General features: G+C 43.2%; 1 protein-coding gene across 5 annotated transcripts in view; it reads right to left on the bottom strand.

The window, feature by feature from the left end:
• PHF3 (PHD finger protein 3) overlaps positions 1-12,517 on the bottom strand; it is a 65,144-nt gene extending 52,627 nt beyond the window's left edge. Inside the window, exon 1 of one of the 5 annotated variants that reach the window (XM_070733037.1) lies at positions 12,167-12,517. The gene's annotated coding sequence lies outside the window, so the exon portion shown is untranslated. The remainder of the gene's footprint in view (positions 1-12,166) is intronic. The other 4 variants (XM_070733040.1, XM_070733038.1, XM_070733035.1 and 1 more) reach the window with 4 other exon arrangements.
• Positions 12,518-12,791: the final 274 nt, after the last annotated feature.

The following is a 12,791-nucleotide window of genomic DNA, read 5'->3' as shown; positions in this document are numbered from 1 at the left end:
TCCGCAACTTGGGCATCCTCCTCGATCCACAGCTCACATTAGAGCAGCGTTTCCCAACCGGTGTGCCGCGGCACAGTAGTGTGCCGCGAGACATGGCTAGGTGTGCCGCGAGAAGCTCCAGCTGGGCGGGGCGCTGCCGGCGCCCCTGCCTGCGTGTCGTCCTGTGGATGGTCTTGGGCTTCACAGTCGCTTCCTAGTTCCCTCTCCTCCCACCGCCTGTGTCTCCCGCCGTCGCCTCCCACCAAGCCGTCGCCCGTTGCCGTGGGTTCGAGTGGGAGCTGCCGCTTCCCTCCGTCCAGCTCAGCCACGCTGCCGTAGAAAGCACAGAGGTTATTGCCACCGCTTCTGCCTCCACTCAGGGAGCCACCGTGGTCACCGCGCCTTTTCCTCTCGCTCAGCTCAACCACGATGGCTGCCTGAGTGGAGGCAGAGGCGGCGGCAATAACCTCTTGGCGGAGGGGAAGCGCTGACGGGCTCTCCTCCTTCCCCACCCCCGCGCTTCTCTCCCGCCCTGGCTTTTGCTTCGCCCCATGATTTCCCCGCAATTTCATCCAGGCCACCTCTTGCCTCCTTTTGAACTGCGGGGAAATCTGCGGGCGAAGGAAAAGCCAGGGCGGGAGAGAAGCGCGGGGGTGGGGAAGGAGGAGAGCCCGTCAGCGCTTCCCCTCCGCCAAGCTACCTGCTTGTCCTCGCGCCTCGTTGCTACCTCCTGCCTTTTTCCAGGGGCCTTTGGAAGGTACCCAGGGAAGGGGGGGGATTGGGGGTGGCTGCAGCGGCTTCTCGTCCTCCTCATCGGGCTGCTAACGCCCGCCCGGCCCCTCTTGCATGCAGCTGAGGCAGGATTTGGAATGTCGGGGGTGTGTGCGTGCGGGCTCCGCATCCCCCTGCCACCCGGAACATTTAAAATAAGAAAAACCTTCGCCGGCCTCCGCAGAGAAGAAAGGAAGAGAGAGAAAGAGAGAGAGAGCAAGAGAGACATAGCAAGAGAGGCAGAGAGAGAGAGAGGGAGAGCAAGAGAGACATAGCAAGAGAGGCAGAGAGAGAGAGAGACAGACAGAGAAAGAGAGAGAAAGAAAGAGCTAGCAAGAGAGAGAGAAAGAGAGACAGAGAAAAAGAAAGAGAGAGAGAGAGAGAAAGAGATAGCAAGAGAGAGAGAAAGAGAGAGAAAAAGAGAGAGAATGAAAGAGAGATAGCAAGAGAGGCAGAGAGAGTAAGGGAGAGAGAAAGACATATAGGGAGGGAAGGAGGGAGAGACAAAGAGAGCAAAAGAGAGAGGAAGAAAGAAAGAGGGATGGAGAAAGAGAAAGAAGGGAAGGAAGGAAGAGAGAGAAAGAGTGAGGGAGAAATAGCGCGAAATGGAGGAAGATTTTTTTTTGTCAAAACTTTTCTTTAGCCACCCCCCCCCCTTTCAGTGTTCCCCAGGATTTTGAAAATGTGAATAATGTGCCGCGGCTCAAAAAAGGTTGGGAAACACTGCATTAGAGAACCATCTTTCAGCTGTGGCGAGGGGGGCATTTGCCCAGGTTCACCTGGTGCACCAGTTGCGGCCCTATCTGGACCGGGACTCATTACTCACAGTCACTCATGCCCTCATCACCTCGAGGTTCGACTACTGTAATGCTCTCTACATGGGGCTACCTTTGAAAAGTGTTCGGAAACTTCAGGGCAGGATGCAGCTGCGAGAGCAGTCATGGGCTTACCTAGGTATGCCCATGTTTCACCAACACTCCGCAGTCTGCATTGGTTGCCGATCAACTTCCGGTCACAATTCAAAGTGTTGGTTATGACCTTTAAAGCCCTTCATGGCACTGGACCAGAATATCTCCGAGACCGCCTGCTGCCGCACGAATCCCAGCGACCGATTAGGTCCCACAGAGTAGGCCTTCTCCGGGTCCCGTCAACTAAACAATGTCGGTTGGCGGGCCCCAGGGGAATAGCCTTCTCTGTGGTGGCCCCGACCCTCTGGAATCAACTCCCCCCGGAGATTAGAACTGCCCCTACTCTCCTTGCCTTTCGTAAGCTCCTTAAGACCCACCTCTGTCGTCAGGCATGGGGGAACTGAAACATCTCCCCCGGGCAGATGCAATTTATGAATGGTATGTTTATATGTATGTGTGTTTAGAAAATGGGGTATTTAAATATTTTTAAACAGTAATTTAGATTTGTTGTAGATTGTTTTTTTTCACTTTGTTGTGAGCCGCCCCGAGTCTGCAGAGAGGGGTGGCATACAAATCTAAATAATAAATAAATAAATAAATAAATAAAATCTTCCAATGTGGGGTATACTACCAAACTGATAGTAATAGATTTATTTACCAAATTGACTAATTTAATTCCTTCTAAGAGATTCCTAAAGGCTCAAGATTTTTTAGAACATATATTTAGATATAGAGGATGAATCAATCATGTGATAAGTCAGAAGAAATAAATTCACTTCCAAATCTTGGAAGGCCCCCTAGGAATTATTAAATATTGAAAGTCATGTCATCCATCCTACATCTCATTTCCAACAGAGAAGCTAAGGTTAAACAGCTATTGCAGTATTTAAAATGCTGCATTTCTTATCAGCAAGAAAACCGGACTGATCTCATATCTCTTGCTGAGTTTGCTTAGAACAATGCTGCAGACTCTCCTCTATTGGTATGTCTACATTTTAAACAATGTACGGCATTCATCCACAGGTCTTTCCAACAAAAAGACAAGAAAGTGTCCTACCTCATGACCCATTATTTCCTGCAGCAAAAAACCTCTTTAAAAAGCAACTTTAAAAATGTCATACAAGACAGCAGCAAATACATACCAAGGGGCTAGAATTCAAGTAATGCAGCTTTTTATTAATAAAAAAATATTAAATTCCATGACTTTCAAAGAAATTGGCTCAAAATACTTACTGGTCCTTCCCCGGTGACTAATCAAATCAATCCAGTACATTTCACTTGCAATTGCCATAATCAATGAAAGTTTTCCCTGAATTCCGTCATCATCATTGTTTGTGAAAGAGTTGCCCCCTCTGAACTCTACAAAGAAAACACTTCTGTCTCCCATTCTAGTAGATGGAGAGAGTATGAGGTGGAAGTAGTATTAGACTATTGCACCATTGAACTCGTTTCACATGCCAGTAAAGTCCTACAAACTAGGCTCCAGTAGTATGCAAACAAAGAACTACCAGAAATACTGGATTTCGAAGAGGCAGAGTAACCAGAGATCAAATTCCTAACATATGGTGGATCATGGAGAAAGCTAGGAAGTTCCAGAAAAATATCTACTTCTGCTTCATTAACTATGCTAAAGTCTTTGATTGTATGAATCACAGCAAATTGTGGCAAATTCTTAAAGAGATGGAAGTACCAGACCATCTTATTTGTCTCTTGAGAAACCTATATGTGGGTCAAGAAGCAAGAGTGAGAACTGGACACAGAACCACTGATTAATTCAAAATTGGGAAAGAAGTTTGGGAAGGCTGTATAATGTTGCACTGCTTATTTAACTTATATGCAGAGCACATCATGAGACAGACAGGACTAGATGAATCACGGGTTGGAATTAAAATTGCTGGGACAAATATCAACAACCTCAGATATGCAGATGATACCACTCTAATAGCAGAAAGTGAAGAGGAACTAATGAGTCTCTTGATGCGGGTGAAGGAGAGTGCAAAAGTTGACTTGAAACTCAACATTAAGAAAACTAAGATCATGTCATCTGATCCTCTCAATTCCTGGCAAATAGATGGGGAAGAAATGGAGGTAGTGACAGGTTTTATTTTCCTGGGCTTCAAGATCACAGCAGATGGGGACTACAGCCAATAAGTTAAAAATCACTTGTTCCTGGAGAGGAAATCTATGGCAAATCTAGACAGCATAATAAAAATCAGAGACCTCACCCTGCTAACAAATGTGCATATCGTCAAGGCTATTGCAGCATCCCCACAATCATGTAATCAAAATTCAGGCAATTCTAGGGCTGGGACTAAAGTAAAGAGTTAGAACTTTCAGCAGGTCTCACAAGAATAGACTTATCTGGAGAATTGTAGGAGACCCAATTCTTATAGTGCATTAGAAGACTTCTTTCTTCAAATTGCATATACTATTCTTGTGAAACCTGGAGAACATAAGAAACTTTCCAAAGGAAAGCAAAAATGGAGCAGGTGATCGGGGGAAAAACAGCATGATTAGGATGATTAAAACCTGAATATTAGAAACAGAGTATGGATCCAGATAAATTTCAAATAAATTTTGAAGTTAATCATAAAGAATCTTTCCAATAGGATTTTGTTTTGCATTCTTAAAAAAATATAAGTAAATTTCAAGCAGTAGGGGGAACTATAAGGCATTGTATCTCATGATTAAAGAAAAAGAATTCAAACTTGACTTACAATTATAGAACAAATCAAAGTATTTTAAATATTGAGCATAAGGGACAATATTGGACATACTGAATGATATTTTTGAACAGTAGCTGTGGTGGCTCGTGATCAGAATGCAGTATGGCAGACTATTTCTGCTGACTGCCAGCAATTTTGCAGTTGGATCTTCACCATCTCAAAGTTAACTCAGCATTCCATCCTTCCAAAGTAAGTAAAATGGGGATCCGGATTGTTGAGGGCAATATGCTAACTCCATAAACAACTTAGAGAGGGCTGTAAGGCATTGTGAAGCGGTATATAAGTCTAACTGCTATTGCTATTACGAATAAATCAAGAAAATAATTTTAAGAGTGTCTGATATTATTTAAACAATGCTATGGAAGAAGGAACGTGTAAATTAACTTATATGAAACTGTACAAAACAGTCTGATCATCAAATTAACCCAATGATTGGCATTATATAACATAGCAAACATTTTAAAACAATATGCCATGATATCAGAAAAAGTGGGCGAGAGAGACAGAAAGTGAACACAGTGTATTTGTGGAATTAGCAAAAATAAGCTTTACTTAACTAAAGGAATAAGCTGCAAAAATACCTTTCCAAATCCTCAATGCCAATTCTCCTTAATGTTTAAATCTGGCACCACAATAAGAATTCTATTTAACCAATTATTTGAGTGTATGTTATATACAAATCCATCTCTTTTGTGTATCACATTTTCATAATTATCTTTAATAACAAATCTGCAACAAAATGTCCATCTACTAGACAAATCCTTGATGAAACAGACATAAATATGAATAAACTTATGTCTACGGCATACAAGTTTCTAAATCAAGGTCTGCTATACCAATGATTTAATTCACTTCACTTTCAGTTACTCTTTCAAACATGAATGGGAATATTAAACACCAATATATTTTAACTAAAGAATCAGTTTGAAAATAGAGTCCAGGTATAACCAAACCATGGCATTACAATAAGCTACACTTGTAGTTTAATACTGAAGTAATTTGGTTTTATGTCATCACTTTTATTGCACCATAACAAAGTTTCAAATATAAACAAATATAATCAAATATAAACATTTTAAGGGATAATACAGGTAGTCCTTGACTTACAGCCATAATTGGAAGCAGAATTTCCATTGCTAAGTAAGGCAGTTAGTGAGTTGATATTTTTTTAAAATTATGCTACACTCCTTATTTCTTTATCTATAATTTGCACAAATTTAAAAATGCCAACAAACTCAACTGTGCTGTGTTCTATTAGAGCTGATGGAGATATACATTTAATGGAATTATTTAGTTTGAAGGCAACAGATATTTAGCCCCTGTTTATGCTCAGCAAAATTATCTATTTGTTGTACTAGTATTCCTAAATAATTTGAGTGATCCTCCATATTAGGATAATTATTTTCCAGACACGTCCTTAAGAGAAAATGTGTACCTTTTTATTTAGGCTGCAGAGGTCAATTGATTCTTCAAGTCTATTGCTAAATGCAATACATAGCTTTTACAACAAGAATGGAAATCTACACAATTTCCTGAAAAGATTTATGCAGCTATTTTTTCATTAGTTTTTTTCATTAAAACAGTAACCATGAACCAAGTAGTCAACTACCAAAACACAGTGCATATTAGAAGTGAATGTACCACCCTAAATACTTATCATGATTGCCAAGCTGAAGATATTGCATATGTAAATAGTACAGTTCTCCCAAGTGAAGATCTCTCAAAACTCATAGAAAAGCATTTTATTTATAGTGCAGACTTATTTCCACAAATTCATATTCCACTCTGAGTAGACTCTAACAATGCTTCTGTCAGTGGGGCAGTTTCTACTGAAGGAAGAGAACAAGCCTATCTACACTCAATACTTTCCACTAAGGATATACAGTGATCCCTCGGTTAGCGCGGGGGTTACGTTCCAAGACCTCCCGCGCTAACCGATTTCCGCGTTATACTGGATGCGGAAGTAAAAACACCATCTGCGCATGTGCGCCATTTTTTTCATGGCCGCACATGCGCAGATGGTAGAGTTTGCGTGTGGGCGGCGGGGAAGACCAAGGGAAAGTTCCTTCAGCCGCCCAACAGCTGATCTGCTCCGCAGCGCGGAAGCAGCGAGGAGCCGAAGATGGGGTTTCCCCGTTGCCGCGCTGCGGAGCGGATCAGGTGTTGGGCGGCTGAAGGAACCTTCCCTTGGTCTTCCCGCCAGCATTCCGTCAGTCGCAGCGCTGGCTGTCAACTTTTCTTTTTAGCACTGGGGAGGCAAGTCAGCTCCTGCCCAGTTTTAAAAAGAAAAGTTGACAGCCAGCGATTGTTCCGCTGCCGCCAGCATGGCCTGGCTGGCAGCGGAAGATGTAACGGAGCCCACGGGGGATTCGCCTTCCTCCCACCCGCAGCCGAGACTGATCGTGGGCTCCTTCGCAACCTCGGAGAGCTTCCAGGGCATGAAAGCTCACGAAAACCAGGAAGCTCTCCGAGGTTGCGAAGGAGCCCACGATCAGTCGGCTGCGAGCGGGAGGAAAGCGAATGCCACGGGGCTGGGCTCGGCTCCCCCCTCGGCTCCCCCCCTTACCAGCCCCGCCGCGGAAGGCTCCATTCTGTTCCCTGCCGGCCCGATTGAGCGGCCGGCGGTCTCCATTCAGGGAACAGAATAAAAAAAAAATTTTTTTTTAATATTTTACTTTTTTAAATAATATTTTTTGAAAAACCGCGTTGCAGCGTTTCGCGCTAATCGAGAACGCGCAAATCGAGGGACCACTGTACAGTATCTTTTAGAGCAGGGGTCCCCAACTGCCGGTCCACGGACCAGTACCGGTCCGCGGGGCATGTTGCACTGGTCCGCGGAGTCAGCAGCTGCTGTGGAGCCGGCGAGTGCCAAGCTGTTTCCTGTCTCTTTCCCCTCCCGTTCACTCGGGACTGCCGTTTGCCTCGGGCCGAGAAAGCTTTTGCTTGTTTGCTTGCTTCCTTTCCTGTCTTTCTTCCCTCATCGAAAGTGGTCTATTTCCTCCTCGCGAAGCCTGCAGCTCAGATGGAAAGGTTTTGGCATTGTGCATTTCTTTTTTTGCTAGGCTCCCCCACCCTATTCCCGGGGGCCTGGGTGGGAGCGAAGCCAGGGGTGTGTGTGTGACCATGAAACCCCCACCACCAGCTCCGGTAATTTTCTTTTGGAAGGATTCCTTGCTGCAAGAAAATTGCCAGACCTGGTAGTAGTGGGCGCTCCAAGCAGGCAGCGATCGCAAAGAAAGGCGATTGTGTCCATGGAGGCACCTCCCCCCCCCCTCTGGGATTCCTTGCTGCAATCCCAGCTGGGGTGGGTGGGTGGGGGCGGTGTCCTCTGAAATTGCCGGAAGGAAGGAAGCAAGCAAGCAAAAGTTTTCTCCCTCAGGTGGACCGCCTCGACCCGAGGCAAACAGCGGTCCTGAGTGAACGGGAGGGGAAAGAGACAGGAAACCGCCCCTCCTACCCTTCCTCCCTCTGTCACCTTGGCTCCCCTGCAAAATTAAAAAGGGGGGGAGGAAAGAGAGGCAATGGAACGATAAGCTACACCCCCATGCTTAATCTCGTCCCCAACCACACCCTTTTCTGCCCCCACCGGGCCATAGAAAAATTGCCTTGCTGAAACTGGTCCCTGGGGGAAAAAAGGTTGGGGACCACTGTTTTAGAGTATCTAAGAAGAGAATTGCCGAGAGACAAACATCTTCTTCCAACAATTTTGTTTAATCTACAGTTGTGAAAAAAAAGTAGTCTGTATAAGATATTTTCCTTTGATATGTGGATGTATCAATATTTATTCAAACAGTATTAAAAGTAAAAGTGATGCAACTGAACTAAAAAACCAAACTTGCAATCATTTATTCAATTTAAAAATTAACAGATATTGTATGTCATTTGTTTCTGTGGAAAAAGTACACCACCTAGAGTTGCTTGAACAATTAGAGTAGCATAAAAATTTAATACTGTTGAAATAAAGATAAAGTATCTATGCCGTATCATATTTTAAGTTTTTAAAAATAAATCAATTTACTTTTTTATTTGACTGTAGATCTCAGGCAAGTAAAATGATACTAGATCATTTGATCGTAAACTAGAATGAATTACACATAATTTAAGAAGTACTGTCTGAAAGTTCACTTGCTTAAATATTAGTTATGAGGAGACCCCATAAGTTGAGTTCTAGTGATACCTAAGGATAAAAGGAGTTCTCTAACTATAAAATGCATTGAGTGCTTATGCCATACGTGTGGCACATAGATAATGTGTGCAAGAAGATATTCTCATTCTATTTTAAAATCAAACCATAATATGCAATGAAAGGCACTCTCCAATTTCTCCACTGACAAGGCAAAAAGGACAAAGGTTCAAAAATATGCAACAGGCTATTAAAACCACAGAACTGAAGCAGAGCAGAAAAGAAGTAGTTGTTACTAAACTGTACAAAAAGATGGAACTGATAAGTAAGAAATAGTACCAAAGACCAGCCAGCTAAAAGCAGAAATATTCTTAGAGAAAATAATACTTTTATAGACATTCTAAATATAGCTGCAAAAAAATCAGTACCTTAAGTTAATTTGATTTCAAAACTGTTTGCACCTTTTTTAAGATTGATATGCTATTAAAACTTTCTAATAATTAGAACTTCCACCCTCCTGAAGCAAAGGGTTAACTCTGTACAGTCAACTAAACAGCTCTAAATTTAACACATAAGTTATTTAATAAAATGAAATCTTAATACCTAGAGCATGGGCACAATTCAAAAAAAAAACAACCCAGCAAATGCTGTCAGTATGATTACTCAAATGTGCTGTAACACTAATTCTCACATCTACAATATTATTATTGAAATATATTCAATACACCTATGCTTAAATTTTAATGTTTCAATACCTTCTAATTCAGATCAGACAAATCAAGTTTACAAATTCAATTGGGCCTATTTGAATAAATTTCAGGGAATTTAGTAATGGGTTGGTATAAATAAAAGACTACAAGAAATGTAACCTAAGATAATCATATTATAACATACACAATTTATCATCTCTTAACTATGTTCTTGCAATAGTTTAGAAATCACAAAAGCTGACCCAAAATAACACCAGGGCAGAAATATAATACCAACCAGCTGTCCATAAGATTATAGCCATTACTCAGAATACCCATTAAATGAAAAATACAAAACGTGAAAACATATAAAGAGAAAGAATTAAGAAATTATAAAGTAAGTCTGAAAATTATAGTGTTTTCATACCATAATACATTTATAAGGCTGAACAAATTCCAAAATTACCTATACGTATAAGTAAAATATATATTCTTTACAGAGAAAGTGTAAAACATATGTCTTTGGTTTTTTTTGCAATATCTGAGAATATCCCTCAAAATGGAGAAAAGAAATGACATTATCATGCTGCCAGGATGCAAATAACAATTCAGTAAGAGCTGGGGGCAGATTATTCATACTGGCCCATAGTTGACCTACGGTTTTCCATAGAAAATTTGAACTTAAGCTATTTTACAAAGCATTCAATGCCATTTTATAGTTATGTTTTTCACAAAACATTAAAGTTTCATATACAGGGATGCATGTATTAAAATAGAAACATAGAAACATAGAAGACTGCAGAAAAAGACCCCATGGTCCATCTAATCTGCCCTTATACTATTTCCTGTATTTTATCTTAAGATGCATATATGTTTATATAAATATAAACATAAATAAATAAATATAGGTATTCCTTGATTTACAACCACTCACTTAGTGACCATTCAAGTTACAATGGCACTGAAAAAGCTGACTTATTCTTTTTACACTTCTGACTGTTGCAGTATCCCCATGGTCAAATGATCAAAATTTGAATGCTTGGAAACTGGCATGTATTTATTATGGTTGCAGTATCCTGGGATTATGTGATCATCTTTTGTGACTTTCTGACAAGTCAAGTCAATGGGGAACCAGATTCACTTGACAACCATGTTACTAAATTAATTGTAATGATTCACATTACAACTGTGGCAAGAAAGGTTGTAAACTGAGGCAAAACTCATTTTACCGCGGCCTTGCTTAGCTGCAGATATTTTGAGCTCAAATGTGGTCATAAGTTAAAGACTAGCTGTACCCTGTTATTCACACAAAACATTATTAAAGTGCAACAGAAGGACTCATCTGTAGAGCACATGTTCATAGACAAAGTGAAGTGAACCAGAGGAGTTCCCAATAAGTGAAGGAAGATGAACACAATTCTAGATTGCATTTCCCAAATCTGACATCCTCTAAATATGACCGACTTCAACTCCATTGTCAGATTTGCACCATTATGGCAGGGAAGTTCAGGAGAGTTCTAAGACATCTCACAGGCACCAAATTTGGGGTATGTGTTCTAGACCCATTAAATCAATTTAATATAATTTGTTGTGAGCCGCTCTGAGTATTCAGAGAGGGGCGGCATACAAGTCTAATAAATAAAATAATAATAATAATAATAATAATAATAATAATAATAACAAAATTAACAGGCTAATGAGTGAGAGCTTAACAGTTCTAACCACACAAATTAATCCCGAGGACAAAAGCCAATTAACTCCAGAAATTTCTCCAAGCCAAAAGTCCAGGTAATCTTCAACTTACAACAGTTCATTGAGTGCCCGTTCAAAGTTACATCATCACTGAAAAAAGTGAGTTATGACCACTTTTCACACTTTACATCTATTGTAGCATCCCCATGGTCATATGATTTACATTCAGACGCCTGACAACCCCTTGCAGTGTTCTGACAAGCAAAGTCAATGGAGAGGCCAGATTCACTTAATAAGTGTGTTATTAAGGTGAAAACCCCAGTGATTCACTTAACAAACAGAGCATGAAAAGTCGCAGAAAGGGGACAAAAACTCATTTAACCAATTTCTCACTTCCCAACATGATTTACATTCCGAGGCTTGACAACTGATTCATAACCTTTGCAGTATTCTTTCAAGCAAAGTCAATGGGGGAAGCCAGATTCACTTAATGACCGTGTTATTAACATAAAAGCCCCAGTGATTCACTTAACGGGGCATGAAGTTGCAAAACGGGGACAAAAACGCAACCGATTTCTCACCTCGCCACATAAAACTTCTGCCTCACTTGTGGTCGTAAGTGGAGGACTACCTGCATTGCTTCAGTTCCCAAGTTGCTAGTTTCCCATAATCCTGGGCAACCGCTGCCATCAATTCAGAACAAATGGTGATATCTAACAAAAGTAATGACCCGGCAAAGGATTTAGGGCAAATTAGAGAAATAGCAAGTTGGGAGTTGAGAAGGTTAGGAACGGGCATAGTATACACGGGGGCGGCTACGCCTGAGGCGCCAAGAGACCGCTTCCAAATCACACGCCATTCCCCTCAGATGCAGAACAACTCCCCACAGTCCCAGTCGGGCCGCCCCACTGCAGTCCAATCACCTCGTGGGGGAGGCAACAGCCATTCGGAGCCCACCCACCCCCAACAAGGCCCAGGACCACCAGTAAGCAGCGCACGAGCGAAGGGGCGGGGCAAGGGAAGAGGCCGGAGAAAGAAGGGGGGCCAATTGGAAAGCATAGCGGTAAGAGACAAGTCAGCGGGGGAACAGAAGCTCCGGATCTTGGATGTTCGAGCCGAGTCGTTGGCTCAAGGCGGCGAGGGGGGGAGGGGCTGGAGGGGTGGAATAGAGGCCACGGTCACAGTCCCCAATCCGTCAGCTGGCACCCCGATACAACTAGCTTTCGTAGGCCGCGAATCTAGCCTCCGCCGCTGACCGCCCAAAGGCGAAATATTTACCTGTGTTGGCCAGGGAGTCACGCTCCCTCGCTCGGCCAGGTGACTGTTGCACTGGGTCGTTGTTGTTGTTTTTCCTTCCTACCCCTCCCTTACGTCTCTCCCTTCTGGCTCCGCAACCCTCCCAGGCCAGGGGAGGGGAGGGAAGGCTGCTGTGCGGAAGTGGAAGGGCACGAGGGAGGGCTGGAAGGGGGCGGAGACAGAGCGAGTGGCTGTTACTGCTTGGCTGGCTCCAGGAACCACGTCCGGGTTTCTTCTCGCCTCCCTCTCTCCCCCTCCTCCCCGCCCATTTTTTTCCCCTCCCCGGAGCGACGAAGTGGTCCTTTCCGTTTGTCGCACGCAGCGCTTTGCTTCGGGCGCGTGCTCACATTTGCCTTCTAAGCTCGCTTTGCGGGGGCGGAGGGGTGGGGAGGGGCTGGGGGAAGAGAGCAAGGAGGCAGGCGGGGCCAAGCGACTCCCGCGGAGGCCGCTTTCATGTGACGGGGCTGTTTACTCGGCGCGTGGTTCGCTGTGCGGCGGCGCGTGTGTACGCATGCGTATTCTCATCTTTCTCTCGGAAACTGTTTAGTGAAGCAGGCCACGGTTTCCGTCAGCGTCCTGGGTGGATATGCCCAGTTCCAGCTTGGAA

The sequence above is a fragment of the Erythrolamprus reginae genome, chromosome 1 (assembly GCF_031021105.1).
Source record: "Erythrolamprus reginae isolate rEryReg1 chromosome 1, rEryReg1.hap1, whole genome shotgun sequence".
NCBI classification, from domain to species: Eukaryota; Metazoa; Chordata; class Lepidosauria; order Squamata; family Dipsadidae; genus Erythrolamprus; species Erythrolamprus reginae.
The sequence above is the reverse complement of the archived record's forward strand: the minus strand, read 5'-3'. Positions and strand labels throughout refer to the sequence as shown.